The 25,005-nt window shown below is 45.0% G+C and overlaps 1 pseudogene; it reads right to left on the minus strand.

Annotated features, from left to right (window-relative positions):
* LOC120991108 overlaps window positions 1-19,528 on the minus strand; it is a 37,566-nt pseudogene extending 18,038 nt beyond the window's left edge.
* Between the last annotated feature and the right edge of the window lie 5,477 nt (window positions 19,529-25,005).

Below are 25,005 nucleotides of genomic sequence, written 5' to 3' on the forward strand. Positions count from 1 at the left end.
TCCTATCCGGAGACAGATGAGCCCTAGCAACGGTCTTTTAAGGGAGCAGTGGAAAGGGCAGAGGACATTAATGAAAGCTGTTATTATAAGGTAATTACAGATCTTTTGGCAATCATTGACAGACTAACTCAGGTATACATGTCTAGCGCTAATAAACTAGAAATAAAATAAAAAAATCGGACAGTTAGCCTTTAACTCCACATGGTGCTACGTCTTAGCTACATCTTCAGCTGTGTGATCTGTGCTCCACCAGCCTGGACTAAGCAGATGTCTCGGTCTGCTACATCTCCAAATTATTCCAATTACCAGCACCGTTGAGTCAACCCTGTGCATCTATTCTTCTGCATCAGCCTCATTGCTATTTCACTCTGCTATTCAACACAGCTATATTAACTCCGACTTCCAGTCTGTTAGCATCTCTCTGAAGATCCTCAGTCACAGCTGTCAGCTCTGATACTCCAGTCCTCCATTCAAGTCTATCAGGTCTACAGTCCTGCTTCACCAACTTTCTGTCTTTCCTGCATTAAAAAGAACCCGTCATCAACTTTACGCTGATCTCACTGAGGACAGCATAAAGTAGTGACAGAAATGCTGATTTCCTTGGTGTGTCACTCCTGAGCTAATAGTCAGTGGTTGCTGAGAACCAGCATCATAATCATTACAGCCCAGGCCTTGAAAAGAGTCAAATCTACTTGAGAAGAGTCCCGGCCACCTGAAAAGAGTCCTGGTTATTCATGGCTTTACCTGCTGATGACTGACAGGCTTCTACCTAGTTTTCTCCCTTTCTCTCTAGGAGAGAACTGCCAATCATCAGCAGATGGGTGGAGATCAGGAGATTATAATAACCAGGACTCTTCTCAGGTAGATTTGACTCTTCTCAAGGCCTGGGCTGCAATGTTTATCATCCTGGTTCTCGGCAACCACTTACTATTAGCTCATGAGTGATACACCGCTGACATCAGCATTTCTGTCACTACTTTATGCTGCCCTCAGTGAGATCAGCGTAACGTTGATGACAGGTTCCCTTTAATAGGACATCAATATAAAACATGAACCCCATTTACCTCTTTTTTGTTTACCAGATGAGATTTATTTCTTAAAAGTAAACTATATGGCGCACATAATGTATTGAATCAATTTTAAAGGGGTTCTCCGGGCTTTTAATATTGATGACTAGGGATGAGCGAATCGACTTCGGATAAAACATGGTGGTACCTTGGGACCGAACCCGAGTTCGGGAAATGTTTTTTTACAGTACAAATTAAATTATGAAGTTATTACGCAAAGACTCGCAAGACTTCGCGAAGCAATAACTTCGGCTCATCGGAGCCAATACATTCTAATACTGTACGGAGCTCCTGCTCTTTACAGTATTAGTACAAAGTTTTATGAAAATCGACTTTGGATGTTTAATCCGAAATCGATTCGCTCATCCCTATTGATGACCTATCTGAGGTCACTGTTAGAGATGAGTGAATTGAAGCTGATGAAGTGGAATTCGTTCCAAATTTCAGGAAAAATTTGATTCGCACCAAATGCGAATTTACTTGCACTTCATAGTAACGAATCACATTTTTCATAAAATGGCTGCTGCACGTGTGAGGACATGGAGAAAGGAACTCTGGGAAGGCGGGATCACCCATAATGCTGTGCATGCAGCCAATCAGCAGCCAGCCCTATAAATAGCGGCAGCCATTTTGGATTCAGCCATTCACCAGTGTACTTAGTGCAGGGAGAGACGTCAGCAGGCGCTAGGGACAGTGCTGGGAAAGACTTCATTGTGCTAAGACAAAACCATTTACAAGTTCAGGGAAAGATTATTCAAGCTGTAGGGAAAGGATAGGGAGGAATCATTCAACAGCATTTCTGTAGAACAGGGTTCAGTCGGGGAGGTTACAGCCTAGGGAACAGGAGCGATCCTATTACACCTTGCTGCACTGACTGCGGATCCACATTGCCATTATACAGCTCTGTAATTCCAGCAAACCGTTCTTATTATTGGGGTGCAAGTTCTGTGTGATACCGCCATTAACAGGGGTTATTACAAGGAAATATTTCTACGTCTTATTTGCCCTTGTGCGGTGCAGTTATATGTTCTAAAGACTTTTTTTTAGCTTGCATTAGTGGGAAGAAAAAAGGGCTTATTAGCCGTTGTGTGGTGAAGTCAGAAAATTACAGCCCAGTTTGCCGTGTATTACTGGCGAAATACAAATAAATTTGCCGTTCATCGTTGCACTTATCTGTTGAAAAGCCTTTAGTGTAAAAATAGAAGAAAAATGAGGGCCTAATTGTCATTCCACGGTGCTGTGAGATATTTTACAGCCCACTTTGCCGTGTATTACTGGCGAAATAAAAAAATATTTGATCTAACATTTGGTTATTTGATCTAGCAGTATGTCAGGCACAGAAGTGCCCGGCCCTGCACAGGAGAGTGGCCGAGGCTTAAATGTTTCTGGCGCAGGCACAGGTCGCAGCAGAGTAAGGGGCCGTGGCAGCAGGAGTCGCAGAGAGAGGCCTGGGCTCCCGGTGTCATCTAGCGGTCATGTCTTGACTAGAGATGTCGCGAACATAAAATTTTCCGTTCACGAACGGCGAACGCGATTTTCCGCAAATGCTCGCGAACGGGCGAACCGGGCGAACCGCCATAGACTTCAATAGACAGGCGAATTTTAAAACCCACAGGGACTCTTTCTGGCCACAATAGTGATGGAAAAGTTGTTTCAAGGGGAATAACACCCAGACTGTGGCATGCCGGAGGGGGATCCATGGCAAAACTCCCATGGAAAATTACATAGTTGACGCAGAGTGTGGTAAGTTGAATTCGCAATGCGATTAATATAACCTGTATTAATCGCATTGCGAATTCAACTTAGAGCTAAGTTCCTAATGGTTGTATTTCTAGAATTGCCGAATATAACGAATATAGCACTATATTCTCAATCTTCGTTATATCCTAGCAATACAACCATTAGGAACCCGGCTCTAAGTTGAATTCGCAATGCGATTAATATAACCTGTATTAATCGCATTGCGATTACAACTTAGTCAGATTTGTGACACTGCAGCTTCAGAATGAATCGAAGATGGATGTTGTCCTTGCTTTTTGATAGGAGGTGGGAGGGTCTGGGAGGGAGGGTCTGCTGCTGATTGGCTGGAATGTGTCTGCTGACTGTGAGGTACAGGGTCAAAGTTTGCTCAATGATGATGTATAAGGGGCGAACCGAACATCGCATATGTTCGCCCGCCGCGGCGAACGTGAACAAGCTATGTTCGCCGGCGAATAGTTCGGGACATCTCTAGTCTTGACCAGCAACCCAGCGGGTCTTGAATGGTTGACTCGATCTTCGACTTTGTCGTAACTTACATCGGACACCCCCAGCCAAGAGTCGGTGGGTTCGTCAGACACAACCCTTAGTTGGCATGGCCCGGGAGAAGGCCCTGTGCCCTCACCTGTCCTCAACCTGTTCCCTCACCGCAAAAAGTATTATATGCTGTAGTCTCAGCTCCACTTTTCTGCGAGGAAGAGCTACTAGAGGATGGTCAGCAGCTACTGCCCAGCCAAGATGTGGAGGAGACGCTTCCTCTGCTAGGCGGGTAAGTAGTCATGAGGAGAGTGGCGTGGGAGCTGGTGTTGAGAGCTGTCTGGCTCCTGACCTAGAGACAGTTGAGGAGGACATCAGTGATGTGCAGACAGTACTCGATGATGATGATGTAGCTGATCGCACTTGGGAGCTGGGTGACGAAGTGGCTTCATCATCATCGGGAGAAGAGAGTGGCAGCTTGCTCGTGAGCCAGCGGTGGAGCCAGCAAGTCGCTAGTGTGGGCGGAAGTCAGCAGGGTGGCAGCAGAGGGAGGACGGGAGCCAAACGTGCCCGGGATAGACCACCCACTTCGCGGGAGCCTACTTGCCCAGAAAGTAGCGGTGCAGGGGATCAAGGAGGCAACGGCGGTAGCAGACAGTCAGTGCGTAGTGTTGGGCGTAAAATCACCTACTCGGCGGTGTGGCAGTTTTTTTTTAAGCCACTGGAGGAGGTGAATGTGGCCATATGTAGAATGTATGGGCAGAGGGTAAAGCGTGGCCAGGGTGCCAATGTTGGCACTACGGCCCTGCGTCAACATATGCAGTGTTACCATAAAGTGACCTGGGAGAACCGTGGCTCTGATGTGGTGGTCCAGCCTGCCGCAGCAACCGCTGCATCACTCAGTGGCACACACCCGGTTTCTGGCAGTCAAGGCTCCACCACCTCAGCCGAAGGAAGCTGTCTGTCCTTCCCATCATCTGCCGGTCCTGATGCTCCTGCTCCTCACCCTCCTACTCCTCGTCAGTCATTCCGTCAGCAATCGATCACCAAAGCGATTGCCAAGAGACAACAGTATGCACGCACTCATCCAACGGCGCAGAAGTCGAACGTGCTCCTGTCCAAGTTGCTGGTGCTGCAGTCCCTCCCTTTCCAAGTGGTAGACTCTGCACCTTTCAGAGTACTGATAGCTTCTGCCAAGCCGAGGTGGAGAGTCCCAAGCCGTCATTTATTTTCCAAAAAGGCAGTACCAGCCATGCACAAGTATGTAGAACAGAAGGTGGGCCAGTCATTGACCCTGTCGGTGTCTGCCAAAGTGCACGACAGTGCTGACGTGTGGAGCTGTAACTATGGTCAGGGACAGTACATGTCTTTTATGGCCTACTGGGTGAATGTGGTTCCTGCACAGCCACACCAGCAACTTGGCCAGGTGACGCCGCTTTCGCCTCCAAGTTGCAACGCCGTTGGTCCTGCGACAATGTCCGCCTCTGCGTCCTCATCTGCGTCCTGTGTCCTGTGTCTTCAGCCTCCACTGCAGGGACAATTCACTGTGCTCCTCCAGCATACTACATGTGCAGGACACAGCGGTGTCATGCTGTTCTGCACCTCGTTTGCCTGGGCGAACAGAGTCACACAGGGGAGGAAGTTCTCCATGTCCTTCAGCAAGAAATTGAATCCTGGCTCTCTCTGTGACAACTGAAAATTGGAATTATGGTGACCGACAACGGGAAGAACATTATGTCGGCGCTGCGTCAAGGTGGGCTGTGCCATGCACCCTGATTGGCACACATGTTCAATCTGGTTGTCAAGCAGTTCCTGAAGTCTTCCAGCCATCTACAAGACATTCTAAAAATGGCCAGGAAACTTTGCATGCACTTCAGCCACTCGTACACCACTAAGCACACCCTCCTCGAGCTGCAGCGGCAGAACGGCATCCCCCAACATAGGCTGATATGTGACGTTTCCACCAGTTGGAATTCCACCCTCCATATGTTGGACCGACTATACGAACAGAGAAAGGGCATAAATGATTTCTTGATGATCGAAGCGGACAGGAGTATTCCCCATGTGTACCTTCAATGTTAGCCAGTGGCAGCTCATGCGTGACACCTGCCATTTGTTCAGGCCCGTTGAGGAGGCCACGTTATTTGTCAGTCACCAGGACTACAGGATGAACAACGTCATTCCACTGCTTCATGTCCTGGAACAGATGCTTGTAAATCTGGCTGGTCAAAGGACTGGAGACGTGGCACCTAGATCTCACGGCCACATGAGCCCTGTGGGGGCTGGAGGAGGATGACATTGGAGCACAAGCAATGTGTAGTGAAATGGGTGGTTTTGCTACACAGGTGACAGGATAGGAGGAGCAGGAGCAGCCAGAGATGCTACAGGGCGATGAGGAAGATGAGGCAGAGGACCCAGACACACCGTAGCAGTATGCAGTGGAGATGGAGGCAGTGGTTCCCTCTGAGTCACTTGCGCTGCATGCTCACCTGCTTGGGTAGTGACAGCTTGGGTGCTCTGGCCGAACACATCGGGATGCTCGGGTGCTCAGTAGAGCACAATGGAAGTCAATGGGAGAACCCAAGCAATAAACAAAACACCCCCTGCTCTGAAGAGGGGAGGGCGTCTGGTTCATTGGAAAAGGTCAGAAATTGATGAAAACACCACCGAAATGGTTCGGGAACAGCATGGGGAGGATGTATGGATGCATTTTGGACTCCCAGGTCGCTGCTGGGAGCGATGTTGTCTGAGTAGTACAACACTTTTAAAGACTGAGACTAATACGTACACATACAGTAGGATTTGTAAGTGTATGCGCAAAAAAATTAAGAAATGTATTTGGGATGCATACACGTTACACAGGAGAAATACCGTACATAATGTCGCTGATGTCAGCAGCGGCTAATATAAAATTACAGGGAAAGTCCCAGGTATTTTGAATGTGGAAACGTTACACAGGAGTTGTACCCCAGGTAATGTCACTGTCCACAGCGAACACCGTCTACGGAAAAAGTACACTGGATGTCACTGATATTTTTGGGAAGTGCACACGTTACACAGGAGATGTGGCGCAGATAATGTCGCTCTCTGCAGCGGCCAAACTACTGCACGCTATTTAGAGCAGGATGCGCTAAAAATAGATATAGCTGCCACACACAATAATAGTCCTTAAAAGGACCTTTGGGTCTCTGACAAGTTTTTCTACTGAAAATTTAATAAATTTCACTTCCTACACTATCTTTCCCTTCCTCAGCAGAGCTCTGCCTGACTAACACTGAGCCAAATACATGTCATCATGTGCTATATACCGTATTTTTCGCCCTATAAGACGCACCGGCCTATAAGACGCACCTAGGTTTTTGAGGAGGAAAATAAGAAATAAAATATTTTTAACCAAAAGGTGTGCTTTTGGTGGGTTTTGAACTAATGGTGGTCTGTGCATGACACTATTATGGGGGATCTGTGGATGACGCACTGTCATGTTGGGGATCTGTGGATGACACTGTTATGGGGGATCTGTGGATGACACTGTTATGGGGGATCTGTGGATGACGCACTGTCATGTTGGGGATCTGTGGATGGCACTGTTATGGGGGATCTGTGGATGGCACTGTTATGGGGGATCTGTGGATGGCACTGTTATAGGGAGGGGTATCTGTGGATGGCACTGCTATGGGGTGGGGGATCTGTGGATGACATTGTTATGGGGTGGGGGATCTGTGGATGACATTGTTATGGGGTGGGGGATCTGTGGATGACATTGTTATGGGGTGGGGGATCTGTGGATGACATTGTTATGGGGTGGGGGATCTGCTGATGGCACTGTTATGGGGGAAATCTGTGGATGACACTGCTATATATGTGTCATCCACAGATCCCCCTTATAAAAGTGTCCCCCAATACATCGGCCCTCTGCTCACGAAGTATTTCTAGACCGTAATCCTTAACCTGTTCCCCTGTATCAGAACAGCACTTACTAACCAGCTTCCATAGCAGGCAGAGCGGCTGGCAGCGTTACGTCACTCACTGACCTTGCGCGCCTGCTCCGCTTGCTTCATTCATAAAGTGGGAGGAGCAGGCGCTCAACGTCAGTGAAAAATGTCCAGAATTTGTTGATCGCGCTGCCATCTGAGTGCAAAGTTCCAATCCCAGACCCTTCTTTCCAATGCTCAGATTGTTCCACCTTGTAGCCAAACAATCGGTTACCAGAGGCCGGGGCACTCACGTACACCTGCACCCTAGAGGGAAGTATTAGTACAAATAGTGAAGTTCCACCAGGTAATATCGCAATCAGCAGGTTTTATTCTACTTACAACAAGTCTAAAATTTCTGTCATAAAAACAAGTCTTTTTCATCACAGATCCACCCGACCCGGGTTTCGCCAGTCTAGCTTCGTCAGGGGCGATGATATTCTGCCTCACAGGTGCAGTACTTATTGAGCCATAGTTCCTCCCACGGACCGCCCATTAGTATATATATACCTATTTTTCCTCCTTTTGGATGTTCACATAATACAATAAAAAACTGAAAACTCAAAGCCCATTCAGGCCCAAAATATTTGCGTATATAGTAACAACAAAACATCAATGAATAGAGCATACAATACAAAAAATCAACCTCCCTCCTTTCTCATTCATAAAACAAGGGGTTGCAAACACTCAAATCACATGACTCACCTCGAGCCAATAGTATCCCACTACAATAGCTTCATTCATAGTCGAGCATCCAAGAACAGCGGCAATACACCACCTGATGACATCACACTGCAAAGAACGGCTCCCGCTATCCTACATGAATCCACCTCAGTAACGATCCACCCCCTGGCTTCCTCTTCACTCTACCAGACACGGTTTTAAATCGAACTCTACATTGAGCCCTGCTGGTTTTAAGGTACCCAGTCTATATATCCAGCCGACCTCCTTACGATTGATATTGGCGACAGGGTCCCCTCCCCTCCAATTCCTCTCCACCTTTTCCAGACCACTAAGCCTCAAGCCCGCCGGATTTTTACCATGCACAAGCTTGAAGTGCAGTGGAACACTATGGTCCTCCTTGCCTTTCCTAATATTTCCTATGTGCTCCTGCAGTCGGGTCTTTAATTTGCGAAGGGTTCTGCCCACATACTGGAGCCCACAAGGGCACTCCAGCATGTAGACAACCCCCATGGTCTCGCATTTCTCCTTTAATCTTATGTGTCTGCCCTTCTCTCGACTGTATTTCCTGCTGGTTCATTTTCTTTTTATCGTCCTTGTCTACATGCTGGAGTGCCCTTGTGGGCTCCAGTATGTGGGCAGAACCCTCGCAAATTAAAGACCCGACTGCAGGAGCACATAGGAAATATTAGGAAAGGCAAGGAGGACCATAGTGTTCCACTGCACTTCAAGCTTGTGCATGGTAAAAATCCGGCGGGCTTGAGGTTTAGTGGTCTGGAAAAGGTGGAGAGGAATTGGAGGGGAGGGGACCCTGTCGCCAATATCAATCGTAAGGAGGTCGGCTGGATATATAGACTGGGGACCTTAAAACCAGCAGGGCACAATGTAGAATTTGATTTAAAACCGTGTCTGGTAGAGTGAAGAGGAAGCCAGGGGGTGGATCGTTACTGAGGTGGATTCATGTAGGATAGCGGGAGCCGTTCTTTGCAGTGTGATGTCATCAGGTGGTGTATTGCTGCTGTTCTTGGATGCTCGACTATGAATGAAGCTATTGTAGTGGGATACTATTGGCTCGAGGTGAGTCATGTGATTTGAGTGTTTGCAACCCCTTGTTTTATGAATGAGAAAGGAGGGAGGTTGATTTTTCGTATTGTATGCTCTATTCATTGATGTTTTGTTATTACTATATATTTTGAGCCTGATTGGGCTTTGAGTTTTCTGTTTTTTATTGTATTATCAGCAAAAAACGTAGAGCAGGGTGTAGACACAAGAAAAGGTGGGCGTTACCCCTCGCGTCAGAGAAAAACCTAGTTCATTCTCAAGTGATCAACATCTCCTCTATGATGCTCTCCCAACCACAGATTCAAGTTCTATCTAAAGGACTATCTTTTTCACCAATGTGTCATTTTGACATCTACAAGACCCTACTTGACGTGAACAGATTAGCTCGGGACCTCACCCTAAAGAAACATTTTGCGTGTAATGACACAGGTGAATCCTCCCCTGCCACTTTTGTTCCTGTCTCTACTCCTTCTGCCACAATTTCTCCTAGTCAGATGAATACGTCCTTCCAGGAACTTGTCCACATCTCCCATTTACAGCAGTGTCGGGACGTTTCCAGTTCTTTGTCTGTGTCTGATTTCACTCACAATTTTGCAACTCATAATCGTGATTTCTATCCCATACAGTCTCGCTCTCTGGCTCTTGATCATTTTCAGGAATCAGTGAAGCGAGATCTGGTTGCTTTGAGGGATAACTGTCAGCCCCGATCTAAATTTAATAGTAATTGCAATCTGTCTACTGCTGAAAAAACGGCTCTAAAGGAGCTTGAAAATATGAAAGATGTTGTTTTCAAACAGGCGGACAAAGGGGGGTCGGTTGTGGTCATGGACCACTCCATATATGCGTCCCAAAATCTTCTCATGTTAGGAGACTCGGACACATATCTGGAGATGTCACATGACCCCACTCCCCAATTCCAAAAGGATTTGTTTTCTTTGTTGTCCTCGGGGGTTAAGAGTGGGTTTATGGATCAAAAACAAGCTGATTTCATATATGTTTTACATCCTATCATTCCCATTTTCCACTCTTTACCCAAGATCCACAAAGCAGGCTTCCCCCCGCCTATGCGGCCTGTTGTGGCCGGGATAGGCTCTTTCACGGAGCGGTTGTCTGCCTGGGTTGACAGTTTGTTGCATCCACTTGTCCAGACTATTCTGGGCTTCCTTCTAGACACTAGAACTGTACTTCAGTCCTTAAATCAATTTTCTTCGGTTATTCCCCACCATGCTGCCATAGTCTCTCCACGATGGTTCCTGAATACCTATGCTGATTTCAGCTTAGAATTCCAAGACTACATATGCATTGTTGTCTCTTTTCTACTCAAACACAATGTATTCATGTTTAACCACCGTTTTTTCCTCCAATGCACCAGTGTTTCCATTGGGGCAAAATTCTCGCCCTCCATGGCTAACATCTACATGGCGTGGTGGGAATCTCTTTTCAGATGACAATATTTGGGCCCCCTCCTTATGGTGGTATGGCCGTTATATTGATGACCTGTTGTTCATCTGGTCAGGTGACCATACTGCCATACCACTGTTTGAGGAGTTCCTAAATAACAACACCCTGAATCTCACATTCACTCTGAATTTCAATCGTACATCTATTGCGTTTTTGGACTTGACTTTAAAGGGTAACACTATCGACTCCAATATAGTCACCCGCACCTACCGCAAGGAGACGGCGGGCAACAGTACTTTGTTCGCGTCCTCATGTCATCCTGCTCATGTTGTACGCAATATCCCTAGGGGAGAATTCACACCCAATATACGGAATTGCTCCAGTGACACGGGCCTCAGGGAGGAGCTCAACTTAGCTGCTGAGCGCCTTGTTGCCCGTGGTTACAGCAACAGCAGTCTGACACAGGCCGCGGCTCAAGTTAAGTCCAAACCACGGATAGATTTAATGTTTCCACAGAACAGGGCTGGTAGTTGTCCCAACTCTAATTGTGAAGTCCCAAAGAATAGAGCCCCAGTCTTTTTTACGAGCTACAGTGCAGAATTTAATAAGATCCGTCATATTATTAGAAAAAATCTGTCCCTGCTCCGTATTGACGAGCAGTGGTCTGATGGTCTCAGCTCAAATATTAAATGCATTGCTCGCCGAGCTCCAACTCTGGGCCAACGTATCAGCCCCAGTCTGTTCATGGATGATCTGCAGACACAGCAGAGCTGGCTACGTTTCAAAGGCAACTATAAGTGCGGACATCGCATCTGCACCTGTTGCAAGTACCTTTCTATTGGCCAAACTGTTGTCTCTGTATCCAACTTTTACTGTGAACCAGTATATCAACTGCAATACCAGCTTTGTGGTATACTGCATCACCTGCATGACATGCCGCCTGCAGTATATAGGCTGCACTTCCAACAGCCCCAAAACTAGAATTCGCCGACATATTTCTGACATTCCACATGCGCTGACCCGAAATGTTTCTGCGGTCAGTTCACATTATGCGGCTTGTCATGCAGGTGATATCAGTAGCCTTGTGGTGCAAGGAGTGGAAAGGGTCAAATTCCCTAAACGTGGAGGTGATCATAGGAGAGTTCTTTTAAACAGAGAGTCATATTGGATCTTCACTATGGGTACTTGTGTGCCAATAGGTCTTAATCGCAGACATGATCTTATATTGCATTATTGACCGTGGTAGACCTTTCTTGTATCCTTTGAAGTTTTTCCTCTTTTCCTTTCACTTTTAGCATATGTTTTTATGTTTTTGAGGTGGAGCTATGTGTTAATTGTGTCCACCTGATATGCTTGACCTGCCCCTTATTTAAGGCCAGTGTCTTACACTATTATGTTGTCATGAGTAAGGATCTGAATTTGTTGATCTGAAACGCGTAGACATGGTTTACATGTCCGGATTTTAGCAAGTTTTTTCATTAAAGCATTTATATGGTCGTCTGGAAGCTGGATTTCCTTTTTTCTTATATTTCCATTATCGCTGAGTTCCTGGCGATTATTCGTGCCTCTATTTCAGACCGTGACCAGATGAGCCTCGACTGCTGCCTTTTTCTTTGTGGCCTCAGAGCGGGTATTTAGTGCAGCGGCGGCCATAGTTACCCCAAGGAGAACTCGCCTGTTCACCCAAAATGTGGAGATTCTGACATTTGTCAAGATGAATCAGGCGTGGATCAGCAAGGATTTCCACACACCCATTCCTGATGCATCAGACTAGATCATCCATGGTGCCAAACCAACACTTTAACAACAGAGACCGGTTTCTTCTGGCTACCTGCCTCAGCTACTATTCTGATGCTGCCACCCTCCTGATGCCACACATTTGATGCCAAGTGCTCCTTCTTTCACCCACCATCTTCGGCGGGTACTGGTATTGCAAACCACCTCCACACTATGTTACCTTGCCACTCTGTGGTCTCCTGATGCTGCCGTCACCTCCACACTGTCATTGGTCCACTCTGAGGCCTCCTGATGCTGCCACCACCTCCAGACTCTGTCATTGTGCCACTCTGTGGTCTCCTCATGCTGCTGCCACCTCGAGACTCTGTCATTGGGCCACTCTGTGGTCTCCTCATGCTGCTGCCACCTCCACACTCTGTCATTGTGCCACTCTGTGGCCTCCTGATGCTGCTGCTGCCACCTCCACACTCTGTCATTGGTCCACTCTGCGGCCTCCTGATGCTGCCACCACCTCCAGACTCTGTCATTGGGACACTCTGCGGTCTCATCATGCTGCTGCTACCTCCACACTATGTCATTGTGCCACTCTGTGGCCTCATGATGCTGCCGCCACCTCCCTAATCTGTCATTGTGCCACTCTGTGGCCTCCTGATGCTGCTGCTGCCACCTCCACACTCTGTCATTGGTCCACTCTGCGGCCTCCTGATGCTGCCACCAAATCCACACTCTGTCATTGTGCCACTCTGTGGTCTCCTCATGCTTCTGCCACCTCCAGACTCTGTCATTGTGCCACTCTGCGGCCTCCTGATGCTGCCGCCACCTCCAGACTCTGTCATTGGGACACTCTGTGGTATCATCATGCTGCTGCCACCTCCACACTGTTATTGTGCCACTCTTTGGCCTCCTTCTGATGCTGCTGCTGCCACCTCCACACTCTCTCATTGGGCCACTCTGCGGTCTCCTCATGCTGCTGTCACCTCCACACTCTCTCATTGTGCCACTCTGTGACCTCCTGATGCTTCCGCTACCTCCACACTGTCATTGTGACACTCTGCAGTCTCCTCATGCTGCTGACACCACCAGACTCTGTCATTGTGCCACTCTGTGGCCTCCTCCTGATGCTGCCGCCACCTACACACTGTCATCGTGCCACTCTGTGGCCTACTCCTGATGCTGCTGATGCCGCCACCTCCACACTCTGTCATTGTTGCTGCTGCCACCTCCAAGCTGTCATTGTGCCACTCTGTGGCCTTCTCATGCTGCTTCCACCTCACCACTATGTCATAGGGCCACTCTGTGAACTTCTCATGCTGTTCCCACCCTCTCCACTTCTTGACTGGGCCACTATTTTGCCTTTCGGCCTGGCTGACATCATCACTTATTTGAGCCTTCTTCTGATCTGTCAGAAGTAAGGAAAAACGAGACACACAGCGGATCCTGTCTGTGTAGCAGCTGTACGGCCTGTATGGTCCCATCAGAATTAGCTTGTGATTTGGTAGCCAAAAGCAGGAGTGGGTACAAAACACAAAAGACATGCAAATATTCCATTCACGTGTCATCTCTGTTTTGGATCCACTCCTGTTTTCTTTGGCATTACCAATACTGATAGATTACTGACCAAATGCTGACCGAGTGAAGGCGGATGCTCCACAGACAGGATCTTTTTTTTGGGGGTTATTGTTCTGACGGATCAGAGGAAGGGCAAAATAATCAGTGACGTCATCAGAAACTTACTGCTGACCTCCTCTCCAATCTATCGGGGGCTCTACTTGTTCAAGCGTTTAATAGAGCAGGCTCTGTAGACATCTATGTGGAATCAGCTGAGGACGGTGTAAAAGGAGCGCGCTTCTTCTTGGCGCTAACATCGACCTGTAAGACTGAGTTCACACTTGAGTTACTTGGTCCGTTTTGACCCCGTGACTGACCAAATAAGTGAAGTGTGCAGTGATTCTAAGAGCGACGCCTGTCATCTGCATGTCATACTGACTCACAGTATTATTTCACTACCACAGCAGACTCTCTGTGCGTGTTACTGCAATTCACAACGATAAAGGCTCTCTGCAGCCAGGAAATAGCCGTTTTTTTAACGTAATTGGCCGCAAATTTATTCGTATTGAAATTGGATTTTTTTAAAATTCGCTCAGCTCTAGTCACTGTATTAAGAATCATGAGAGAACCCTTATAGTGACCTCCTTGAACTATTGGAGCCTCAGTTGCACCTCAGTATGCAGTTATTTAAAATCTATCTAATTATCTAGCGAGCACTTACTTTTTGTCCTATCGGGTATGCTCTTCCTTTTCCACTCTTTAGGTTCATTGTGTGTATGACATGGGCTAGAATATATACTACAGTGTATGTATAATACGTCTTTGTATCTTGTATGCCATGAAATGATGAGGGAAGACGATACGTCCTGGTGCAGTTCACTCCAGAAAACTTAAACAGGAATTGGATAACATCATTTTTAATTTTAATTGGGGAAAGACAGTGGAAGAGCTGGATCCAGAGATCCTCCAGCAGAGGGTCCCATGGACGGTTGGATGGGTTGACATCATTGATAATTTCATTGATTTTTGGAATGTTTCTTTTGGGCAACATAAAAATTAAGCTACCGTTTACCATTGGAAAGAAGACGTCATCCACATACTTAACTTTCAGCCAGGACTCATGAAGGATCAGAGTAAAGTTTTCTCGAATAGCTTCAGATCTCTCAAAAACTCCAATGTACCAAGCTGAGAATATACCACATATGACTAGGACCCGTGCAGAGTACTTGTCGATCTCAGCCATCTTCTGTATATTAACGCTCACATCAGTGTGCAGCTTAATGACAAACTCAATGCAGATCTCATGCTGGACCATCATTGCACTCAGCTCTCTATATTCCATCTCTCCGCTCCCATCACCTGGTGTAATGATCCCAATCCAATTCCATCCAAAGTACTTCAGACACTGAATAATAGCGGCATATCGGCCCCGGTCATTAGGAACAACCCGGTAAAAAGTTGGATATAATTCTCTGTCATTAAACAGGGGATCGGTCACTTCATAATTGACCTAGAGAAATAAAATATGTTACATATCACCTGATATATACAGTGCTGCCCATAATTATTCATACCCCTGGCAAATTTTGACTTAAAGTTACTTTTATTCAACCAGCAAGTACTTTTTTTGACGGGAAATGACATAGGTGTCTCCCAAAAGATAATAAGACGATGTACAAGAGGCATTATTGTGGAAAAAAAACATTTCTCAGCTTTTATTTACATTTGAGCAAAAAGTGTCCAGTCCAAAATTATTCCTACCCTTCTCAATAATCAATAGAAAAGCCTTTATTGGCTATTACAGCAATCAGACGCTTCCTATAATTGCAGACCAGCTTTTTGCAGGTCTACACAGGTATTTTTGCCCATTCATCTTTAGCAATGAGCTCCAGATCTTTCCGGTTGGAGGGTCTTCTTGCCATCACCCTGATCTTTATCCCCCTCCACAGATTCTCAATTGGATTCCAGTCTGGACTCTGGCTGGGCCGCTCCAAAACGTTAATGTTGTTGTCTGCCAACCATTTCTTCACCACTTTTGCTGTGTGTTTTGGGTCATTGTCATGCTGAAATGTCCACTGGTGCCCAAGGCCACGTTTCTCTGCAGACGGCCTGATGTTGTCGGTGAGAATCCTCATGTATTGCTCTTTTTTCATGGTGCCGTTTACTGTGATTAGGTTCCCTGGTCCATTGGCTGAAAAACACTCCCAAAGCATTAGGTTCCCACCACCATGTTTGACAGTGGGGATGGTGTTCTTTGGGTTTAAGACTTCTCCTTTTTTGCGCCAAATGAAGGAAACATCATTGTGACCAAACAATTACATTTTTGTTTCATCTGACCATAACACAGAAGACCAGAAGTCTTCTTCTTTGTCCAGATCAGCTTTTGAAAAGGCCAAGCGAGCTTTTGTGTGCCTTATCTGGACAAGTGGCGTCCTCCTTGGTCTGCAGTGTGCAGTGTCCGTTGGATTGTCTGCCTTGAGACATTGCCACCAGCAGAGCCCAGATTCACCAGGATGGCCTTGGTGGTGATCCTTGGATTCTTTTTCACCTCTCTAACTATCCTCCTGGCAGCACAGGTGTCACTTTTGGCCTCCGATCACATCCTCTGAGATTTTTCACAGTGCGGAACATCTTGTATTTTTTGCTCAAATATAAATAAAAGCTGAGAAATTTATTTTTTTCACAATAATGCCTCTTGTACATCGTCTTATTATCTTTTGGGAGACACCTATGTCATTTCCTGGTAAAAAAAATTACTTGCTGGTTGAATAAAAGTAACTTTAAGTCAAAATTTGCCAGGGGTATAAATAATTATGGGCAGCACTGTATATATATATATATATATATATATATTGACACAGTGAGAGGTTTGGTCTGGGAAAACAGGTATTTTTCTCCCAGCATGTGCTGCTGGGCTGATTTACAGCCAGTTGAGGTCAAATACCGGACCGGATTTTAAATGCCGGTCCGGGTTTTGGCAGCTGGGCTCAGAAGCCATGTCTTTGTGTTGGGATCTGGGAGCCTTGTCTCTGGATGAAGGCTAGCTACCTGTTTGGTGTGAAAACATGTTGGTGCTGCTTTCAGCAAGGACTCTTTGAGCCAGAATTGCCGCATGGTGTGAATTACCATCAACACCACAAGGTGACTTTTTGTTTGATTATGACTGCTTGTTTTGTCACTTGTATAAAGTGTGAATAAAACACTGAACTGTTTGATCCAAAGAACTTGTTGTTGCCTCTATACTGCGTCCGGTAATCCTGTCTACCAGAGCGAAACCCCACAATATATATATATATATAGTTGCAAGAAAAAGTATGTGAACCCTTTGGAATGATATATGGATTTCTGCTCAAATTGGTCATAAAATGTGATCTGATCTTCATCTAAGTCACAACAATAGACAATCACAGTTGGCTTAAACTAATAACACACAAAGAGTTAAATGTTACCATGTTTTTATTGAATACACCATGTAAACATTCACAGTGCAGGTGGAAAAAGTATGTGAACCCTTGTATTTAATAACTGGTTGAACCTCCTTTAGCAGCAATAAAGTTTCCTGTATTTGCAGATCAGACGTGCACAACGGTCAGGAGTAATTCTTGTCCATTCCTCTTTACAGAACTGTTTCAGTTCAGCAATATTCTTGGGATTTCTGGTGTGAATCGCTTTCTTGAGGTCATGCCCACAGCATCTCAATCGGGTTGAGGTCAGGACTCTGATTGGGCCACTCCAGAAGGCGGATTTTCTTCTGTTTAAGCCATTCTGTTGTTGATTTACTTCTATGCTTTGGGTCGTTGTCCTGTTGCAGCACCCATCTTCTGTTGAGCTTCAGCTGGTGGACAGATGGCCTTAAGTTCTCCTGCAAAATGTCTTGATAAACTTGGGAATACATTTTTCCTTCGATGATAGCAATCCGTACAGGCCCTGACGCAGCAAAGCAAACCCAAACCATGATGCCCCCACCACCATACTTCACAGTTGGGATGAGGTTTTGATGTTGGTGTGCTGTGCCTCTTTTTCTCCACACATAGTGTTGTGTGTTTCTTCCAAACAACTCAACTTTGGTTTCATCTGTCCACAGAATATTTTGCCAATACTGGTGTGGAACATCCAGGTACTCTTGTGCAAACTGTAAACGTGCAGCAATGTTTTTTTTTGGACAGCAGTGGCTTCCTTTGTGGTGTCCTCCCATGAAATCCATTCTTGTTTAGTGTTTTACGTATGGTAGAGTCGCTAACAGGGATGTTAGCATATGCCAGAGACTTTTGTAAGTCTTTAGCTGACACTCTAGGATTCTTCTTCACCTCATTGAGCAGTCTGCGCTGTGCTCTTGCAGTCATCTTTACAGGATAGCCACTCCTAGGGAGAGTAGCAGCAGTGCTGAACTTTCTCCATTTATAGACAATTTGTCTTACCGTGGACTGATGAACAGCAAGGCTTTTGGAGATACTTTTATAACCCTTTCCAGCTTTATGCAAGTCAACAATTCTTAATCGTAGGTCTTCTGAGAGCTCTTTTGTGCGAGACACAATTCACATCAGGCAATGCTTCTTGTGAAAAGCAAACCCAGAACTGGTGTGTATTTTTTAATATGCAGGGCAGCTGTAACCAACACCTCCAATCTCATCTCATTGATTGGACTCCAGTTGGCTGACACCTCACTCCAATTAGCTCTTGGAGATGTCATTAGTATTAGGGGTTCACATACTTTTTCCACCTACACTGAGAATGTTTACATGATGTGTTCAATAAAAACATAGTAACATTTAATTCTTTGTGTGTTATTAGTTTAAGCAGACTGTGATTGTCTATTGTTGTGAGTGCCTGTATGACCTCCCTACAACGCCTGTGCATGCTCCTGATGAGGTGGCGGATGGTCTCCTGAGGGATCTCCTCCCAGACCTGGACTAAAGCATCTGCCAACTCCTGGACAGTCTGTGGTGCAACATGACGTAGGTGGATAGAGTGAGACGTGATGTCACATATGTGCTCAATTGGATTCAGGTCTGGGGAACGGGCGGGCCAGTCCATAGCATCAATGCCTTCGTCTTGCAGGAACTGCTGACACACTCCAGCCACATGAGGTCTAGCATTGTCTTGCATTAGGAGGAACCCAGGGCCAACCGCACCAGCATATGGTCTCACAAGTGGTCTGAGGATCTCATCTAGGTACATAATGGCAGTTAGGCTACCTCTGGCGAGCACATGGAGGGCTGTGCGGCCCTCCAAAGAAATGCCACCCCACACCATTACTGACCCACTGCCAAACCGGTCATGCTGGAGGATGTTGCAGGCAGCAGAACGTTCTCCACGGCGTCTCAAGACTCTGTCACGTCTGTCACATGTGCTCAGTGTGAACCTGCTTTCATCTGTGAAGAGCACAGGGCGCCAGTGGCGAATTTGCCAATCTTGGTGTTCTCTGGCAAATGCCAAACGTCCTGCACGGTGTTGGGCTGTAAGCACAACCCCCACCTGTGGACATCGGGCCCTCATATCACCCTCATGGAGTCTGTTTCTGACCGTTTGAGCAGACACATGCACATTTGTGGCCTGCTGGAGGTCATTTTGCAGGGCTCTGGCAGTGCTGCTCCTGTTCCTCCTTGCACAAAGGCGGAGGTAGCGGTCCTGCTGCTGGGTTGTTGCCCTCCTACGGCCTCCTCCACGTCTCCTGATGTACTGGCCTGTCTCCTGGTAGCGCCTCCATGCTCTGGTCACTACGCTGACAGACACAGCAAACCTTCTTGCCACAGCTCGCATTGATGTGCCATCCTGGATAAGCTGCACTACCTGAGCCACTTGTGTGGGTTGTAGACTCCGTCTCATGCTACTACTAGAGTGAAAGCACCGCCAGCATTCAAAAGTGACCAAAACATCAGCCAGGAAGCATAGGAACGGAGAAGTGGTCTGTGGTCACCACCTGCAAAACCACTCCTTTATTGGGGGTGTCTTGCTAATTGCCTATAATTTCCACCTGTTGTCTATCCCATTTGCACAACAGCATGTGAGATTGATTGTCACTCAGTGTTGCTTCCTAAGTGAACAGTTTGATTTCACAGAAGTGTGATTGACTTGGAGTTACATTGTGTTGTTTAAGTGTTCCCTTTATTTTTTTGAGCAGTGTATATATATATATAATATTTTTTTTTTTTATTACACATTTATTTTCTGCCATAACTTTTTTACAATTACTAAAAAATATATAAAATATATGAATTTAATCTCTTTTTCTGAAAGGATTAAAACTCCCACCCTTGTCTATTAGAGGCAAGGACCTTATCCCCTCAGCTATAAAGCTGAATGCTAAACTGTGTCTGAAAAACCTCAAAGTAGTTTCTGATGTAGTGGAAGACTTATTTTATATTTCTGTGCAGGTTAACATGTGGCTCTATAGTGTAGTGGTTAGCATCCTTTCCTCTAATGTACATGGTTGGATGTTCAAATCCTGGCAGAAACATTTAAGAAATGGAGATTAAATTTATATATTTTTATAATTTTTTTTGTATTTGTAAAAAATGTATGGCACAAAATAAATGTGTAATTACTAAAGAAAAAAAAAATATATATATATATAATATAATCATACTTCTGATATATATGAAACAACACTGGAAAATGTCGCGCTCATCCACAGGAAGCCAGGAGCCCGGACCTCGCCCTGAACCTCGGCGCACAACAAATCCGAAAATGAAAAGAAAGATGGTCCAGATTCACTGAAAATACTTGAGGCTTTATTTAATCCCGTGCAGATAAAAACCAACATACAGCAATGCAAGAAATCGACCAGTTTCGGATCACTATAGGTGCGGATCCTTAGTCATGATGTGCATCATTGGGAGGTGGAGTCGAGACAAAATAGTAGACCACCAAAGACAGGTGATCGCAATCAGGTACAGGACACACCTCCTGATGACATCCTCCACAGGTAAAGTACATAGCAGTTACAACATGCCAAGAGATATAGAAAAATAAGATAAAATCGACAAGTTATAATAATAGAAAAAAGTTTAAATATTAGTAATGTAGAATAGTATCATGATGCCGGTTCAATCCTGACGGTATCTGTGAACCTAATTTGAAAATCCAGAAGCACTCACGATTGAGCAGCTTTTTCTTGTGATCACCGCCTCTGCTTGGTCTGTTAACCCTTTCTACTCCTTGTACTGACATGCTGTCTGTATTACCATTGTGAACCGCAGCAAAATGCAGACTTGCGGCAGAAACATTTTTTATTTTAGCATGGGGTACATCAGAAATGTGACGGCATATTCGAACTTTTAAACAGTTTGATGTGCACCCCACGTATTGTAAATTACACAAGGAACATGTTATGCAGTACACCACATATGTGGTGTTACAATTAATATATTGCTGGACAGTATGAGTAATGGACTAAATATGCGAGCCCATCCTCATATATGAACAACATGTGCATTTTTTGTGCCCACATTTAAAATTGCCTATGTGTCTCAGCCAGGTAGGCTGGGACCCAGGTTTATCAAGGTATAGAGAGGGGCTCACCATATTTGCCAAAGTGACAGCACGTCGAGCAACACATTTGACACCGCTTTTTACAACATCACCCCAGACTTGGTCATATTTGAGAAGATGAAAATGTTTTTTGACAATATTACATATTTGTGAAAATTCACAGCTATAACTCGTAGAAAAAATAAGTTGCTTCTCTTTATGACCAAGCTTGGGCGTTTTGTTAGAGAAAATTAGATTATCCCGAGACATAATGGAAACCATATTCTTTGATCGGTTTAAAAGTCTGCTAGGGTAATTCCTGGCCAGGAGACGAGTGGTGACAGTCTTCATTTCTTCAATACAAGTTTCACTAGAGGAGCAGTTACGCAGGGCGCGAATATATTCACCCCTAGGGATGTTATGGACAGTTTGTGCAAATTTTTTAATTTTTTTTTTTTGTAATTACACATTTATTTTCTGCCATAATTTTTTTACAATTACTAAAAAATATATAAGATATATGAATTTAATCTCTTTTTCTGAAAGGATTAAAACTCCCAACCTTGTCTATTAGAGGCAAGGACCTTATCCCCTCAGCTATAAAGCTGAATGCTAAACTGTGTCAGAAAAACCTCAAAGTAGTTTATGATGTAGTGAGCATTCCTATTCAGCAGAAGACTTATTTTATATTCCTGTGCAGGTTAACATGTAACTCTATAGTGTAGTGGTTAGCATCCTTTCCTCTAATGTACATAGTTGGGTGTTCAAATCCTGGCAGAAACATTTAAGAAATGGATATTAAATTTATATATTTTTATAATTTTTTTTGTATTTGTAAAAAATGTATGGCACAAAATAAATGTGTAATTACTAAAAAAATATAAAAAAATATATATATAATATAATCATACTTATGATATATATGAATCCATAACATGTGTGAAGCTACTACTGATGTTTTTAGCCATAATATATTTACATATATTATAATTAGAGTTGAGCGGAAACCTGGATGTTCGGGTTCCACGGGCTCGGCCGAACTTCAAAAAAAAAGTTCGAGTTCGGGACCCGAACTTGACCTGAACTTGACCCCAAACCCCATTGAAGTCAATGGGGACCCGAACTTTTGAGCATTAAAATGGATGTAAAAATGTAATGGAAAGGGCTAGAGGGCTGCAAATGTCGTCAAAATGTGGTTAAGAGCATGGCAAGTGCTCTGCAAACAAATGTGGATAGGGAAATGACTTAAAATAACATAAAATACGTAAAAATAAAAAATAATAATCTTAATCTAGGAGGACCAGGTCCATATGGAGTAGGAGGTCGAGGAGGTGGTGGATGTGGCAGTGTAGGTGGAAGTGGCGGTGGAGGAGGAGGAGGTAGCCTACACTGCAGAGCAGGCCAGCACCTCCAAGGCGTAAAGGGCAAGCTCCCAATCTGGAGACCCAGAAGTTGCAGAGGCTGACCCCTGTCAGTCAGTTTGTGTAGGCGTGTGCACACTTACTGACCCACCATGTCGCATGTCCCCGTGATGTTCACGATCAAATTTAATATCTGCTCTATCAACTTTCGATGTTCTTTTATGCGCCTACAATGGTGATCACGGGTGGCGGGGAATCAGGGTTCCACGCCGAAGAGGGAGCGTGAGAAAAAGAGACCAAATTTAAGGGAGATAAATTTATAAAAAAAAATTGGGATCAAGCAGAAATGTGGGAAAAGCTATTGAGGCGCAAATGTGGGACAAATTACAGAAGCACAAATGTGGGCCAAAAAAGTCAAGCGGAAATGTGGGACTCCACCGCCACTTCCACGATCTGCATAAAATGTAACTGACAAATGTTTTTTTTTTTTTACCGGTCTAATAGGTATAGCAGTGGCACTTCACGCCCAAAAATTGCTGAATTTCACCAGAAAATGTAACAGACCAATTTTTATTTTTTTTTACCGGTCTACTACAGTAGGTATAGCAGTGGTACATCACACCCAAAAATTGGTGAATTTCACCTGAAAATGTAACAGACAAATTTGTTATTGTTTTTTTACCTGTCTACTAGGTAATGAATTCAATATTGGTGCACCAAATGGCGGTATTTAAAATCTCTGGATGTAACCCAAATGTATTAAAGGGATTCTGTCACCAGGTTTCACCCCTGTCAGCTAAACATATGCTGATGTTCAGGGCCTCATCAGGATTCCTAATGTGGGCTTCTAAATGTGATCCGTAGCCTTATTATGCTAAAAAACAGGTTTTACTAACCTGTCACTCAAAGAAATAAGGTGCCCAAGGGGATGTCAGGGGATGTCAAGGGATGCAAGGTGCCCGCCGCACCCACCGCCGTTCGTGCCCAGCGCCGCCTTTCCAGACTTCTGCGCCGCCTCCTAATCCTCTGTGCCGCCTCTCGCTCTCCCTCCCTCCCCCCTCCTGCTGTAAGATATCGCGCATGCGCACAGGGCTCTGAGAGGCTGGCGCCAGAGTGCAGGTCATACCTGGGTTGAGCGAAGTGCCGGCGCATGCGCACTTCGCTTCAAGAAGCCAAATCGAAAAGTCCGCACAGGCGCATCAGGCAGAGTCCTGTGCGCACGCGCGAGATCTTACAGCAGAAGGAGGGGGAGGGGGGATGGAGGGAGAGCGAGAGGCGGCACAGAGGATTAGGAGGCAGTGCAGAAGTCTGGAAAGGCAGCGCTGGGCACGAACGGCGGTGGGTGCGGCGGGCACCTTGCATCCCTTGACATCCCCTGACATCCCCTTGGGTGTATCTCACAATGACATCTGCATCAAAGGCTGACAACTATATTTTTTGTGCCCAAACGAGTGTTTGTTTAACAACTGAATTTGACAGCAGTATAGAAGCCTGTAATTTCACACGTGCTGATGCTGCAAGGCCTGGAAATAGTGTTTTTTGTCAAAAAAGTGTGTTTTTTTAAAACCCCAGAAAAAGATGGGTGTATTTCTAGCTTAAATTGCACACTGACTAATACAGATGTTGTAGATTGCCAAAAAAGTGTTCTTTTTGTAACAGAATATGAAAGCTGTATATATTAAACTTGAATTTAACACTTGCAGATCAGGACAATACTGTTTTTTGGCAAAAAAAAGGGTGTTTTTAAAACCCCAGAAAATGATGGGTGTTTTTCTACCTTAAATTGCACACTGACTAATCCAGATGTTGTAGTTTGCCAAAAAAATGGTGATTTGCAATGTCCCAAAAGCTCAGATGCAGCCTTTCAAAAAGCGCCAAGAAAGCGCCGAACACCGAACCTGAACCCGAAATGTTCGGGTTCGGGGTCCAAAAATCCTAAAGTTCGGTACGAACCCGAACTTTACAGTTCGGGTTCGCTCAACCCTAATTATAATATATTATATATTCTAAATACATAATAATATATGTAAATATATTATGGCTAAAAACTCATATATAAATATATGTTTCTGCTAGGATTCAACTCCCAACCATGTACATTAGAGGCAAGAACGTTAACCACCACACTATAGAGCTACATGTTAACCTGCACAGAAATATAACATAAGTCTTCTGCTGAATAGTAATACTCACTACATCAGAAACTACTATGGGGTTTTTCTGGCACAGTTTAGCATTCAGCTTTATAGCTGAGGGGATTAAGTCCTTGTCTCTAATGTACAAACGGTTGGGAGTTCAAATCCTGGCAGATACTTTTTAGAAATAGGTGCTAAATTACATTTAAATACACTGACTCGAGCTGTCGGGGGGTAATAATTCAATTAAGAATTATTAATTATGGTCATAAAAATAATTAACCATAAAAAAATAAAATTTATAAAATTTGTCATAAATTCTTAAAATCATGACCTG

Source organism: Bufo bufo, chromosome 2 (genome assembly GCF_905171765.1).
Source record: "Bufo bufo chromosome 2, aBufBuf1.1, whole genome shotgun sequence".
Classification (NCBI taxonomy): Eukaryota; Metazoa; Chordata; class Amphibia; order Anura; family Bufonidae; genus Bufo; species Bufo bufo.